Raw genomic sequence first — 14,172 nt, forward strand, 5'->3', positions numbered from 1 at the left:
CAGCACGAAGAACTTTCGCAACGGTGCATACTCAGGGAGAACACTTATACTTTGATAATTTAGTGAAGGATCATCTTATAATGCTACCGTCAAACAAAGCAAGATAAGATGCATAAAGGATTAACATCACATGCAATCAATATAAGTGATATGATATGGCCATCATCATCTTGTGCTTGTGATCTCCATCTCCGAAGCACCGTGCTTGTGATCTCCATCTCCGAAGCACCGTCATGATCACCATCGTTACCGGCGCGACACCTTGATCTCCATCGTAGTATCATTGTCGTCTCGCCAACTAATTGTTTTTCGACTATCGCTACCGCTTAGTGATAAAGTAAAACTATTACATGGTGATTGCATCTCATACAATAAAGCGACAACCAGATGGCTCCTGCCAGTTGCCGATAACTCGGTTACAAAACATGATCATCTCACACAACAAATTATATCACATCATGTCTTGACCATATCACATCACAACATGCCCTGCAAAAACAAGTTAGACGTCCTCTACTTTGTTGTTGCAAGTTTTACGTGGCTGCTACGGGCTTAGCAAGAACCGTTCTTACCTACGCATCAAAACCACAACGATAGTTTGTCAAGTTGGTGCTGTTTTAACCTTCGCAAGGACCGAGCGTAGCCACACTCGGTTCAACTAAAGTGAGAGAGACAGATACCCGCCGGTCACCTTTAAGCAACGAGTGCTCGCAACGGTGAAACCAGTCTCGCGTAAGCGTACGCGTAATGTCGGTCCGGGCCGCTTCATCTCACAATACCGCTGAACCAAAGTATGACATGCTGGTAAGCAGTATGACTTATATCGCCCACAACTCACTTGTGTTCTACTCGTGCATAGCATCAACGCATAAAACCAGGCTCGGATGCCACTGTTGGGGAACGTAGTAATTTCAAAAAAATTCCTACGCACACGCAAGATCATGGTGATCCATAGCAACGAGAGGGGAGAGTGTTGTCCACGTACCCTCGTAGACCGACAGCGGAAGCGTTATCACAACGCGGTTGATGTAGTCGTACGTCTTCACGATCCGACCGATCAAGTACCGAACGCACGGCACCTCTGAGTTCTACACACGTTCAGCTCGATGACGTCCCTCGAACTCCGATCCAGCCGAGTGTTGAGGGAGAGATTCGTCAGCACGACAGCGTGGTGACGATGATGATGTTCTACCGACGCAGGGCTTCGCCTAAGCTCCGCAATGATATTATCGAGGTGTAATTTGGTGGAGGGGGCACCGCACACGGCTAAAAGATCTCAAGGATCAATTGCTGTGTCTCTGGGGTGCCCCCGTGCCCCCGTATATAAAGGAGCAAGGGAGGAGGAGGCCGGCCCTAGGAGGGGGCGCACCAAGTGTGGAGTCCTACTAGGACTCCCTAGTCCTAGTAGGATTCCACCTCCCATATGGAATAGGAAAAGAGGAAGGGAAAAAGAGAAGGAAGGAAGGGGGCGCCCCCCTTCCCTAGTCCAATTCGGACCAGACCAAGGGGAGGGGTGCGGCCACCCTTGAGGCCCTTTTTCTTCTTTCCCGTATGGCCCAATAAGGCCCAATACGTATTCCCGTAACTCTCCGGTACTCCGAAAAATACCCGAATCACTCGGAACCTTTCCGAAGTCCGAATATAGTCGTCCAATATATCGATCTTTACGTCTTGACCATTTCGAGACTCCTCGTCATGTCCCCGATCTCATCCGGGACTCCGAACTCCTTCGGTACATCAACATACATAAACTCATAATAAAACTGTCATCGTAACTTTAAGCGTGCGGACCCTACGGGTTCGAGAACTATGTAGACATGACCGAGACACGTCTCCGATCAATAACCAATAGCGGGACCTAGATGCCCATATTGGCTCCTACATATTCTACGAAGATCTTTATCGGTCAGACCGCATAACAACATACGTTGTTCCCTTTGTCATCAGTATGTTACTTGCCCGAGATTCGATCGTCGGTATCTCGATACCTAGTTCAATCTCGTTACCGGCAAGTCTCTTTACTCGTTCCGTAACACATCATCCCGCAACTAACTTATTAGTCACAATGCTTGCAAGGCTTATAGTGATGTGCATTACCGAGTGGGCCCAGAGATACCTCTCCGACAATCGGAGTGACAAATCCTAATCTCGAAATACGCCAACCCAACAAGTACCTTTGGAAACACCTGTAGAGCACCTTTACAATCACCCATTTACGTTGTGACGTTTGGTAGCACACAAAGTGTTCCTCCGGTAAACGGGAGTTGCATAATCTCATAGTCAGAGGAACATGTATAAGTCATGAAGAAAGCAATAACAACATACTAAACGATCGGGTGCTAAGCTAACGGAATGGGTCAAGTCAATCACGTCATTCTCCTAATGAGGTGATCTCGTTAATCAAATGACAACTTATGTCTATGGCTAGGAAACATAACCATCTTTGATTAACGAGCTAGTCAAGTAGAGGCATACTAGTGACACTCTGTTTGTCTATGTAATCACACATGTATTATGTTTCCGGTTAATACAATTCTAGCATGAATAATAAACATTTATCATGATATAAGGAAATAAATAATAACTTTATTATTGCCTCTAGGGCATATTTCCTTCACCTGCTCCATGCGGATCGGGGTGCCACTGGAGATGGTATCAGAGCAGCCAGGCTGGCATAGGTTATCCTAGCATTAGATCACTGCTACCATCAACCCGTAATGACCCTAAGGGATTTGACCCATCCCTGGCATCTGGCACGGCCACTGTTAATCAACAGGTGGCGCAGTCGGGACCGACACGTCCTCACCTCGCTGTCCCCGCCTAGTTATCCGTGGATTGAATAGCAACCCTATCTTTTCTGGTCGGCCGCACCGCTTTCCCTTCGCCATTAAGGGAAAGGGGCCACACCATGCGGGCATGTCCCGCATGGCTGCCTATAAAAGCCCCCTTTCCGCTAGCCGTATCGCTCACCCCTCAGTCAGCCATGTCCCTGCAGAAAAGCTTAGCTAGTAGGTCCCCAGCCATGACTAGCAGCTTCAAAGCTCCCAAGTTTTACACCCGCACCTTTGCCGTCAACCACACTGGCTTTCCACCCCTTCTTGCTGAGATGCTCACCAAAGCCTTTGGCTGTAAGGCTAGCCCCGATTACCTAGTGTTCCAGTCGACACCCGTCCCTCACCTTCATCGCTATGATGCAAGAGTGCACATCAGCCTAGGTCCCGCAGTAGATGGCCAGCCGTTGGTTTTTCAGGGTAGAGCCATGCCTACCACTGATTTAGCCATTCAGGCCATTGCTGTGGAGGCTATCCTACACCTCCGAACCAAGTTCCCGCATGTGGCAACGAGTCGGGAGTTCTGCTTTTTCCCCATTGTGGCAGAAGCAGGAATGCAGCCTTCTCCCGCTCTCCAAGGAGATGACCCCGCAATCGCTCGCCTGGTGCAATATATCACTGCCGAGGGGATGATGATTTCTAGGATGCTTGCCGAATTTAGAACCCTAGACAACGATGCGGTGCGAGTTGTCAAGGAAGCTTATCGTGAGGCTCGTAAATTCGCATCCCAAGCCGTTCATCCCATGCCATCTGAACCAGTGCTACCCTCTCAGCCTGTGTTGTGGCCCAGGCCAAACATCATCACCCTCGACAAAGCTCTTTCACGGATCCACCAGCAGCATTTGCTTGGATCGATTTCAGCCACACCTCCAGTAGTCGAACCCCAACCCATAGTGCTGTCGGACGATGAAGATGGAGATTGGCTCAGTCTTCGTCCTCCATGAGAGCCCCAGCAAGGCCAGTCCTCTGCATGACCTCAGTCACGCAGTGAGATGATTCTGCGAGTAGGTCAGTCAGTCTGTTCATCCTCGATATGAGGACAGAACCATGTATCCCGGAGTAAGTAGTTTCGTTTATCGCGTAGAGCGTTCGTGCTTTGTTGTATGCTGTAATCTGTATGTTGTGTGTGTTTTCGTGCTTGTTTTTGTTTGTCTCTTTGTCAAGCAGAGATGTTTGACAGGGTTGGCAATGTGTCTAACAAGATTTTAATCAGTACGACACATACACTAAAAACAACATTGGCTCGTCCCGAGTCTTTAATAAAATGCGGGCTGGTGTAGGTATATGTATGCCAGGATTACATATACCCACTAGCATTAAAACACCTTAGAATGATTTGTCTGCTGTGTTTTGCATTGCATGTTTGTTGCATCGGTCTGTTTGTTAGTTTGTTTGTACTGCATACTGCACGCATACCCGGTTCACCCACGAGTACATTTAGGGCAGTACTCGGGGGAATGCAAAGTCACATGTCCCTCCTTATCTGTGCATACCCAGTGTGTCGGATTTCTAAACCCAGAGCCTCGCCGAGGCATTTCCATTCGGCAGTTCCTCGTTTCTAATTCTTTTTCCCGATTTCATTTCCGGAGGAACACTGCCAACTTTATTTCATGCGATCCAGTACATCTACCCCGATACAGATTTCCACCTCGACACCTACTTTTCATGGAGCAATCCGCGAAATTTTCCCTCGTACACCAGTGTGCTTCCTGAGCTGGCGCCGCCACCTCACCTGCATCTGGACACCACCACCACCGTCACTGCCTTGCGTGGCGCAGCCGAGTTGCCACCACCGTCCCACCGCCGTACGCGATTACTCCGCCAGCACAAAGCGATGGAGGATCAAGCGTGGCGGAGGACCACGCAGTGCACCGTCTTCTCCCGCGTCTCGAGCCACCGCACCTAGCCGCGCGTTTTCCCGAACCCGATCATTCCTGATGAGGATCAGCAGGAGAAACCACTGTTCATTGGGGTGCATCCAAATTTTTTCGGGAGTCTGATCTCGAGTACCCCGAGCCGTGGAGGTAACCCAGTTTTGCTCATATCTCTCTCTGGGTGTACCAATTATCGGTGCCCCCAACTCGTTCGAATTTGACCAAAGGGTTAAAATTAACCTAGCGGTTTTTCCCCGGAGTGGTTATCCTTTCATTTGTGCTGTAACCCTAGGAATCTCGAGGACGAGATTCTTTTTAAGGGGGGAAGGTTTGTAAGAGCCCCAAAATTTGGTTATCAATTTTTGAGTTGTTATTCCTTCCTGGCACTCATTTTCAAAATCTTTCTCCTAAGTTTGTTGGATGACTCTGAGAATTCTTGTCATTTCCAACCTATCAGAACCTTGCTCATGTCTTTGTCAGTGGGCAAGACCTCATTTGAATCATCTCAAATCCTCTCAAACCCTAATTCCAAATTTTTGGAATTTGAATCTGGCCTTTGTTATTACAAAGGAGCCATCATTTTCCTTGATCTGTTGATCATCCCATCTGTTCCCAGAGACCCTCCTATCCTTCTAATCCTTGCATATGCAAAAATATTGTTAAGTCTTATGCAATATTTTTGAATTATGATTTATTCCTTTTCTTGCCTTTCCGAGGAATAAAATCCAAAGGCATAGCTAGCCATCTCCTAAATTCATGAGAATTGGTGAAGTTGATCTTTATGCCTAATCCAAGCCCTGGCAAACATATTGGCCCTAATTAAATAAGGAAAATTGTCTTTTCTTATTTTAAGCCAATATTGTATTTCTGCCATTTTCCAAAGGAGCTACCATTTTTATAGCAAGGAAACTTCCCAAATAATTTGTGGAGTTTGTAATTGCTATATCTTCACCATTTCCATCCAAACCCATGTTCCAAAGATCATACATAATTTGAGCACATGATCCAATGCAAGTTTCTGCCCTCTCTGAATTTTTTGCAAAGGAAGTGCTTTATTCCTAATTCCATTTGAGCTGAAATTTGGCAGGGCAATTAACCTTGATAAATCACCCATGGATACCAAAGATGAGCTCAATCCATTCATCCCAGCTCCCTGTGCAATTTTTCAAAGTTTCTGACTAGATGGCATGCTTGTGAAGGAAGTACCTTCATAGAGTTTTCAAATGGGATGAAACTTTTCCATCTTCTCAAATATCCTAAATCATTAGTCTTCACCAAAATTCAGCTCATTCCATTGAACTATGTGAGCACAGGAGCAATTCTTTGATTCTGTCCAAATTTTCAGTTTGTGAAGCAAGTATACTTTATCTTGCTCCATTATGGCTGAAAATATTCCTAATCCTTCTCTTATCCATATAACCTATCTCCAACAAATTTGGGCTCATTTCATGTAGCCAATATTTTCCTGGATTTTTCCAAAGTTTCTGGTCAGATGTGATGCTTGTGAAACAAGTACCAATTTGGCAACTCCATTTGGTATGATCGTTTTAAAGCAACTAAATATGACAAAAATCATGGAGATTTGCCAAGTTTTAGCCCTATACAACACTCCTAGTGAGTGCTTCTTAATCATTTGTTTTCTGGGCCATATTTCCTAGTTGCACTGCAGCTATGCTAAATACTTTCCCAAATCCATTCCAACTTCCCAGGACCGTAGTCTTTGCTACCCTAAACCTCCCAGACATCAAGTTTATCCCATAAGCTCACTATGTTGACCACTAAGATGTGGCCAAGTTTGCAACAGCAAACTTGTCGAGCTTGGTTCCCTCTGCTCCCTACACCTCTGCTCGTGCCATCGCCTCACGTTTAATGAGCCTTGGAAGGACTACGCTTTAGACATCATTTGGCACCAAGTAGACTACCCGAGCATGCGTTGTCGGTGGTGACCACGGGGCATTGCCAGCCAAATCGGTGGTCTGCTTACTGTTGCCCACAGTAGCGCAGCTTTGGCTGGCTCTGGCTCGTCCAACCTTGTCAACCAGCTCGGCCTCATCGTCGCCGTGCGCCTTGACCTGTTTCCCCCTTCGTTTGCTTCCTCGTTGAGCCGTCATTATCGCCGCACAGTCCCTGCCCGTGTGCATCGTCGCCTTCCTCGCTCCTGTCCGCTTCCTCCCCTCGTCCGCGAGCGTTGCTCGATTCTGTGACCCCCTGGCGCTCGTCCGCGCCCCCCTCGTCGCCTTCCCGCCGCTCCCCGTGACCCTTGGCCGCGCGTGCGCGTCGCCGACGCACGGACACGTAGCCGTGCCGCGTGTCACCTCCTCCCCTCCTTCTAGAGCTCTCCCCGCGGCTATTTAAGCAGCCCTCGAGCTCTCTCGCAGCCCACAACCCCTCCAAAGCCTCTCCTCGTACCTCCTAGTCCACCGGATCAACGGCATCTCGCCGGAGTTCGTCGTGTTCGCCATGGCCGCCTCGGTCTCTCCTTGGTTCCGGTGTGCCTAACCACTTCCAGCCTCCCCCGACTCTACCCCGAGCTTCCTCTACTCCCCGCAGTCCGCCCAGACCCATCAGCCCTCGCCGGAGCGTCCTGCTTCGCCGTTTGCCACCGCCGCCTCTGCCTCCTCCCTGTCCTCCTCATGACGCCGCCCCTCCCCGTCTCCCTACTCCTCCCCGGCGCCGGCCGACCCTCTGAATGGGTGCGGCAGGCCGCTGCGCACCCGCCGGTGCCATCATCCGGGCGGGAGATGGCCGGAGCCGGCCGGGACCTCGCCGGCGGCGCTCTGCCTCGCCTCGCCCCTGTTCTCGATCGGGAGGAAGAGGACAGCGCGCGAGGAGAGAGAGAGGTGCGCGGGCCCCACCAGTCTGCTACACAGGAGCCGGCCCCGCGTTGACCCCCCACGCTGACATGGATAAGTGACGGGCCCCACCCGCGGGACCCGCACGTCAGCGACTCAAGCGCCCGGCCTCGCCCCCGTTGACGGGTTAAGAGGAGACGTAGTCCGAGAGTACGCTTTGTGTTAAGGGAAAGCGTATTGCCGTCCTCTTTGATCGGAAATATCCCTTCTCTGTTCTGAAAGCGTATTCGCTTTGCACTTCGGCACAAAATACTTTTCTCTCTGCAAAAAACGTATTCGGCCCAAAGGCGCGTTCATTTCCTCCTCCAGGGGCCTGTTTGGTGAAAAAAATTCACCGATAGGTCCTTGAGCTTCAACCCTTCATAACTCCGCAACCGTAACTCCGATTGAGGTGAAACCAACGCTCACGTCTTCGTCTCGTCGAACTCTTTCCGTTGGTATCATTTTCATTATGTTTTCACACAGTAAAAATGACCGCTTTGCCCTTGCCCGTAAACAGCCCCCTTTGAGAGAGAACTGTTTCCGGCAACTCTTTTCGCGATCGTTTCACACTTCTTCCCGAAGTATTTATCGACCCCAGGCAAGCCAACCTCTTATCATGAGCCCCGAACTTGCATGTTGACTTTCCTTGCATCTCGTGTGTGTGTTTAGTTGCAGTAGTTTCTTGTCTGTTCCATCTACTGTTATTTTAGTCGTGCTAAATAATTTTTGTTATCTGTCTTGGATGCTTATGTTTTCATAAAATAAGTTGACATGCTAGTTTGCTGTTGTATTGATAATATCATGCCTCTGCCTAGTTTAGTTTCATGTTAGTAGTATCGATGCTATGATAATTATATTGCACTGATAAGTTTGATAGTACTTGGGATTGCCATGTTTCGCATGCTATCATTATTCTTTTGAAATGCTTGATGTTTTGTTCTGCATCGGTATGTTGCATGTTAGTTGTTGCATTCATGTTAATAATGCTCGCATGATGATTGATGATGGAGAAGTTAATAATATGACTTAATTACAAACCTCCTCCGTCATCACTGGGATATCACAGTGCCACCCAACTCGAGCTTTCCCCAGTGCAACCACATTTACCTTATGGGAAGGTCCTAGCTAGGTCTATTGTCATGCCTCTCGCCGGTGCCTCCCGCGAGGGAAGGTTACGGGCACGCGCTACCCTGATCAGGTAGGCGGACATAACCTTGTGTGCTCGTTTATTTTTTTATGGTACCTTGTCCCCGTTTGGGACCGTTTTGCCACGATGGTGGCCGTTGGTGTCTTTGGTAGACACGGGGCCACCCAGGACTGAACCCCAAGGGGGTGCTGGTCGGAGTGGCCGGGAGAGTGTCATGGCAGTAGCTCGGTTTTGTCGGAACGCTTTGGTCCGCACGTATGGGAGTGTGAGGCCATGGTTCCGTGGTGTGGGTAAAGTGTGCTACCTCTGCAGAGTGTATGTTGAATCTATCGATAGCTACGTCCTCGGTCATGGGCACAAGTTCGTAGTAGGTCACACTATCAGTTCTCGGTCGAAATGGAGGATAAAACTGTTAATAACTTGTGTGATAACTAAGATGTGTTAAGTCATGAGATGACTTGGACTATGGGAAAATCATGAGAAGTCACGATGATGTGTTGGTATGACCCCGAGACGAGGTCTCTGTAAGTCATGCGTGTGCTCCAAGGAGCCGTGGCAGAGTAAGTGATTGTTGCATGAGGTTAATACAATATGTCTTCACGGGAGGTAATTGGTAGTTTATGTCCAGCATAGTTTCATGATGCCATGCCATGTTTTGATATGCTATGCTTGCTGTTGTTATGTTAGAAGTAAATTTGATATGCCATGCTAGTAGATGTTGTGCTGTTATTCATGCTTAGTTTGATTTCTGATTCTAGTTAATATCATGCCATGCTTAGAAGTTGTGTTGAAGTAGACTGTTGCATATGCTTGGTTCTTGCTTTGTCATCTGTTTGTTTGGATGCTATGTATTTGGTTGTCTTGCAAGTACATTCAATGTACTGACCTGGCGTGTCATGCCAGTTTTTGTAGGACTTGCCCAGGTTATTCGCTTGTTCCGTCGTGGTAGGCCATAATCTTGCCAGTCCTGTGAGTTATGGAGCCCAGCCTAGATGAGACGCTGCCAAACTAAGACTTCCGCCGCCATTTAAATAGACTTCCGCTGCCATTTAAATAGCCTTAAGGCTATGCCAGATAATTGTATTCATCAATGATGTAATCATATACACATGTATTTGATGAATATTCTTGTACCTGGAATGCTGTATCATGGACCTGTCGTGCGTCAAGCGTAATCCTGGGCTGACGTGCGAAGGCCCCTGCTCCATGCGGATCGGGGTGCCACATCTTTGCCCAAAACGTAGCTCGTCCGGCGTACTTTCCATATTGCAATCTTGTCCTCACACCATTTTAGACAAACACAACCGTGTTGTTATCTTCCCTTAGGACAAGGAATATGCTTCTTTTTTGTCGTCGTATGTGTCATCAACTGTTATCGGCCAGTAATTGTTTCGTTTCTACCTCTTTTTTGCAAACAGGGTTATCCATTTCACCTCGTTGCTATTGCGACCTTTTGGTGAACTGCACAAATCACTTTTTTCTTACGAGTGTTTTGTGCAGTTGTACCAAAATGTCACACGGGCAACGTCTCTACATTTCAGTGCGACTGCACAAAGGGAGATTGGTTTTGCTCTATCCTCCTCATCCAACTCCGAGCCTAATCTTCTTCAACTATTTGCTTAATCTTCTCCAACTAGTTAGTCTTAAGAGAGACTGCAAAGGTGACCGGCTTCTATTTGTGTGTTTATTGTTTCATCAACAGTCCTCTATTATTGTAATCACACTTAATATCTTTGGAACAAGGACCCTCAGCTCTATTTTAGTGGAACTGGACAAAATGATCGGAATGTTGCATGCTCCAGACAGCTACTTTTTTCCCAACATGCCTTGTTGATTTAGACAGAGCTGGGGGGACGTTGCTGCCAATGAAAGCATGGATCAATTTTAATTTAACACCTTCTCACCACTTTGTCTTCAGTTGTGATGTAAATATTAGCTCTAATCTTCTAATCATTGAGATGCATTAGCAAGGAAGTTAGTTTTTTATTGTTTCCAAAAGAGCATGGATGGCAAGACACACGAAACAAAAGCTGAAAGGTCAGAGCATTGTACAATTTCATGTTGCTGGAAAATTATTTGTATAGTACCTCAATTATGTAAACAAATGTTGGAAGCTTGATAGCATTGCCAGAAGCCTCTTCAGCATCCGGGTCCATGTGCCATGCACAAAATTATACTTCCTCCGTTCCTAAATATTTATCTTTTTACATATTTGAAATGGACATATTTTAGAGTGTAGATTCACTCATTTTGCTTCGTATGTAGCCACTTGTTGAAATCTCTAGAAAGACAAATACTCCAGAATATATTTAAGAACGGAGGGAGTAGTGCACAACCGCATGGGAGACTCAGCCCGGTCGTTGCGCCGCACTAATAGTGAGTAATGAGCAGTCAAATCATAAGCCCCACCTTTCCCACTATAAGTTGCTCGGAAGAAGCAACCATCAATACACTCTTCTTTGAATCCGCTCATACTACTCCATCCGTCACTGTTTATAGAGCGCGCTTCAAAAAAAAAACAATCTCTGGGACCAAGGCGACTACCGATCGGCCTGCAAAATAGCATTGGTAGTTATAGCACGGCGTCTATTACTAGAGGAAATAATGCGTACACACATGCATGAAGTGCTTCCACCCCGGGTACACACATGCATGCACTTACTCCACTCCGTAGTACATCGAAGAAAATTGTGGACTTGATTACGGTTACCACGTCCTAATTAATTGAGCATTAAACCAAACGTGTCTAAAGTCTCTCTGGTGGTGGAAATGCATCAGAATGAAGCACGTCCTGTAAACTGTGACAGAGGGAGGAGTAGTATGAAGGTGCAAAACCACGTATGCGTATGACCAGTCGGTCAACGCACTTCCTCTTGGCATATAACTGACATGTGGGACCGGAGTGTGAGCAAACCGATCTCAATTGACGGCAAAATGGCCAACCCGCCGTTCCTTGAGAGAGACGAGGAGCGAGAACACACAGACGGGCTCGCACGGAGGCCAAGATATATTCGAGCATGGTTGATCGATATCATCATTACATGATCGATGTTTTTTAATACTACTATTAGGCTGCCGTTTTCCGCCCTTATCCCGAATAAATGTGTACTTTATCAGAGATTAAAATAAAATAGAGTACAGACGCTCCACCATGCGGTTCTAGTAGTAGTACTACTCGTACTACTAAACCTTGCGCTTGGCTCTTCGCCTCTTCGTGAAGTCGAACAATGATGGTACTCCGCATGTTGGTACTACAGTGTATGCCTTTGGCAATCTGACACCGAATGAACTGCTGCATGTCCACCGCCTGGGCGAGGGTAGGTTGCATTAGTCAAAAGGCGTAAGCGAGCTTCACCTTGTCCTGCAAGCTTCTCCTCATTCTGCGAGTTGACGGGACACACCAAAAAGTAGTGCTAGTCCATACTCCCTCCTTTCCGGTTAATATGGCTTAATCTTTTTTGCGGGTAAATGAGAGAGCTTTATTCATATATAAGCATTCTTAGGACGATCAGCCAAGAGACTAGTCACTAGGAACCGAGGTACCCCACAAAAAAAGAAGAAGGAAGCGAGGTGTTTCATCAAGCCAGCTCTCGGCCACATTCAAAGTGCAGCAAGCACGGTTCGCACAAAGATGCGCCGCAAGGTTTGCTGACCTGTTTACATGCTGAATAGCAAAAAAAAAGAAAATATTACCGAGCGCTCCTATTTGTAACAGGATATGAGCCAGAATTAAGCAAGAATTGTGGCGAGTGTTCCATTCAATCAACTTCCATTATCACATGCGAGAACCCTCGAAGAGAACCAAATGTGTTGAAGATTGCTTTATCACATTTTAAAATAAAATAAGAGTGCAGACGCTCCTCCATCTAGTTCCTAGTAGTAGTACATACAATACCTCTATAGTAGTAGTACTAGTACTAGTAAACTTTGCGCTTGGCTGTTCGCCTCTTCGGGAAGTCGAACAATAATAGTACTAGTATAGTGTATGCTTCTGGCAATCTGACACGGAATTAACTGTTGCACGTCCACCGCCTGAGCGAGGGAGAGCTTGCATTAGTCAAAAGTTTATCCTTGTCCTGTGAGCCACATCGCGCAAACTTCTCCCGTCGTGCAAGCTCCTCCTCATTCGGCAAGTTGACGGGACACAACAAAGTAATGCTAGTCCATACTGCCTCCTTTCCGGTTAATATGGCTTAATTTCAAACGAGATAAATACACTGTCTGTCACTGTATATTTGTAAAAATACAGTCAGTGGACTTCATAATATGCTCATTGCACTCAATATATAAATTTTCCGGTGTTTATACGGTCACTAGCTCACCCTGGCTGAGTGTGCATGTGCATGCACGTGTAGGTTGAGAACTTGAGTGTGACCGTGTGTGTTCCTTCGTGTGCTCGGACATGCATGCATTAGGGCGTCGCGCGCGTTTTTGCGTCCATGCATGTGTACGTGTGACTATTGCATGCATGCACGAGGTTGTAGTCCCTCACATTCACATGTTCATAAGTCAATGCTTTGTCAAAATGTTGCATGCAAGGTTTAATCATTCGTTGTTCACGCATGCATTCCCGATATTAATACGTTGGTAAAGACAATTTGTTGAGGAAAACGAGCCCATGAATTGAGTACAAAGGGGACCAATAAGCCAGGACGGAGGGAGTACCAGTAGTGAACCGGAAGGAGGGAGTAGGTACTAGTAGTACTACGTAACAACGTGCAGTAACAAAATTCCTCTGTGCGCATCCTGTCTACGTGTCATGCAAGAAAATAGAGATAAGTACAAGTGAGACTCAAAAACGGTCATACACGTAGGGGGGTACGTGTAGGGGCCACTAAGGAGCAGTCAAGTCACACAGTAAGTTAGTCGGAAGAAGCAACCATCATTTCACTCTTCAATGACACATACGCAATATAAAATGGTTGATGTGGAGAGAAAAAGAAAACCACTATATATACACTAGCAGGAGCCTAAACTACAAGCCTGCTTGCTTGGGTTGCTCTCTTCACAAGCATAGAACGACGGTGGCTGATGTCTACTATGCAACTTTATTCTTATAAACACGTGTTGGGCCTCCAAGCGCAGAGTTTTGTAGGACAGTAGCAATTTTCCCTCAAGTGGATGACCTAAGGTTTATCAATCCGTGAGAGGTGTAGGATGAAGATGGTCTCTCTCAAACGACCCTGCAACCAAATACAATAAATCTCTTGTGTCCCCAACACACCCAATACAATGGCAAATTGTATAGGTGCACTAGTTCGGCGAAGAGATGGTGATAAAAGTGTAATATTGATGGTAGAAATATATTTTTAGAATCTGAATAAATAAAAACAGCAAGGTAGCAAATAGTAAACGGGCACAAAAGCGATGTTGCAATGCTTGAAAATGAGGCCTAGGGTCCATACTTTTACTAGTGCAACCTCTCAACAATGCTAACATAGTTGGATCATATGATTATCCCTCAAAGTGCAATAAAGAATCACTCC

The 14,172-nt window shown here is 46.7% G+C and overlaps 1 long non-coding RNA gene across 1 annotated transcript; it reads left to right on the forward strand.

The window, feature by feature from the left end:
* The first annotated feature begins 6,845 nt into the window (after positions 1 to 6,845).
* On the forward strand, positions 6,846 to 10,828 carry LOC141042508 (uncharacterized). Its single transcript, XR_012205595.1, has 2 exons — positions 6,846 to 8,137; positions 9,590 to 10,828. It is a non-coding gene; the product is annotated as an uncharacterized lncRNA (long non-coding RNA).
* The last annotated feature ends 3,344 nt before the right edge of the window (positions 10,829 to 14,172 follow it).

This window comes from Aegilops tauschii, chromosome 3 (assembly GCF_002575655.3).
Source record: "Aegilops tauschii subsp. strangulata cultivar AL8/78 chromosome 3, Aet v6.0, whole genome shotgun sequence".
NCBI lineage: Eukaryota > Viridiplantae > Streptophyta > Magnoliopsida > Poales > Poaceae > Aegilops > Aegilops tauschii.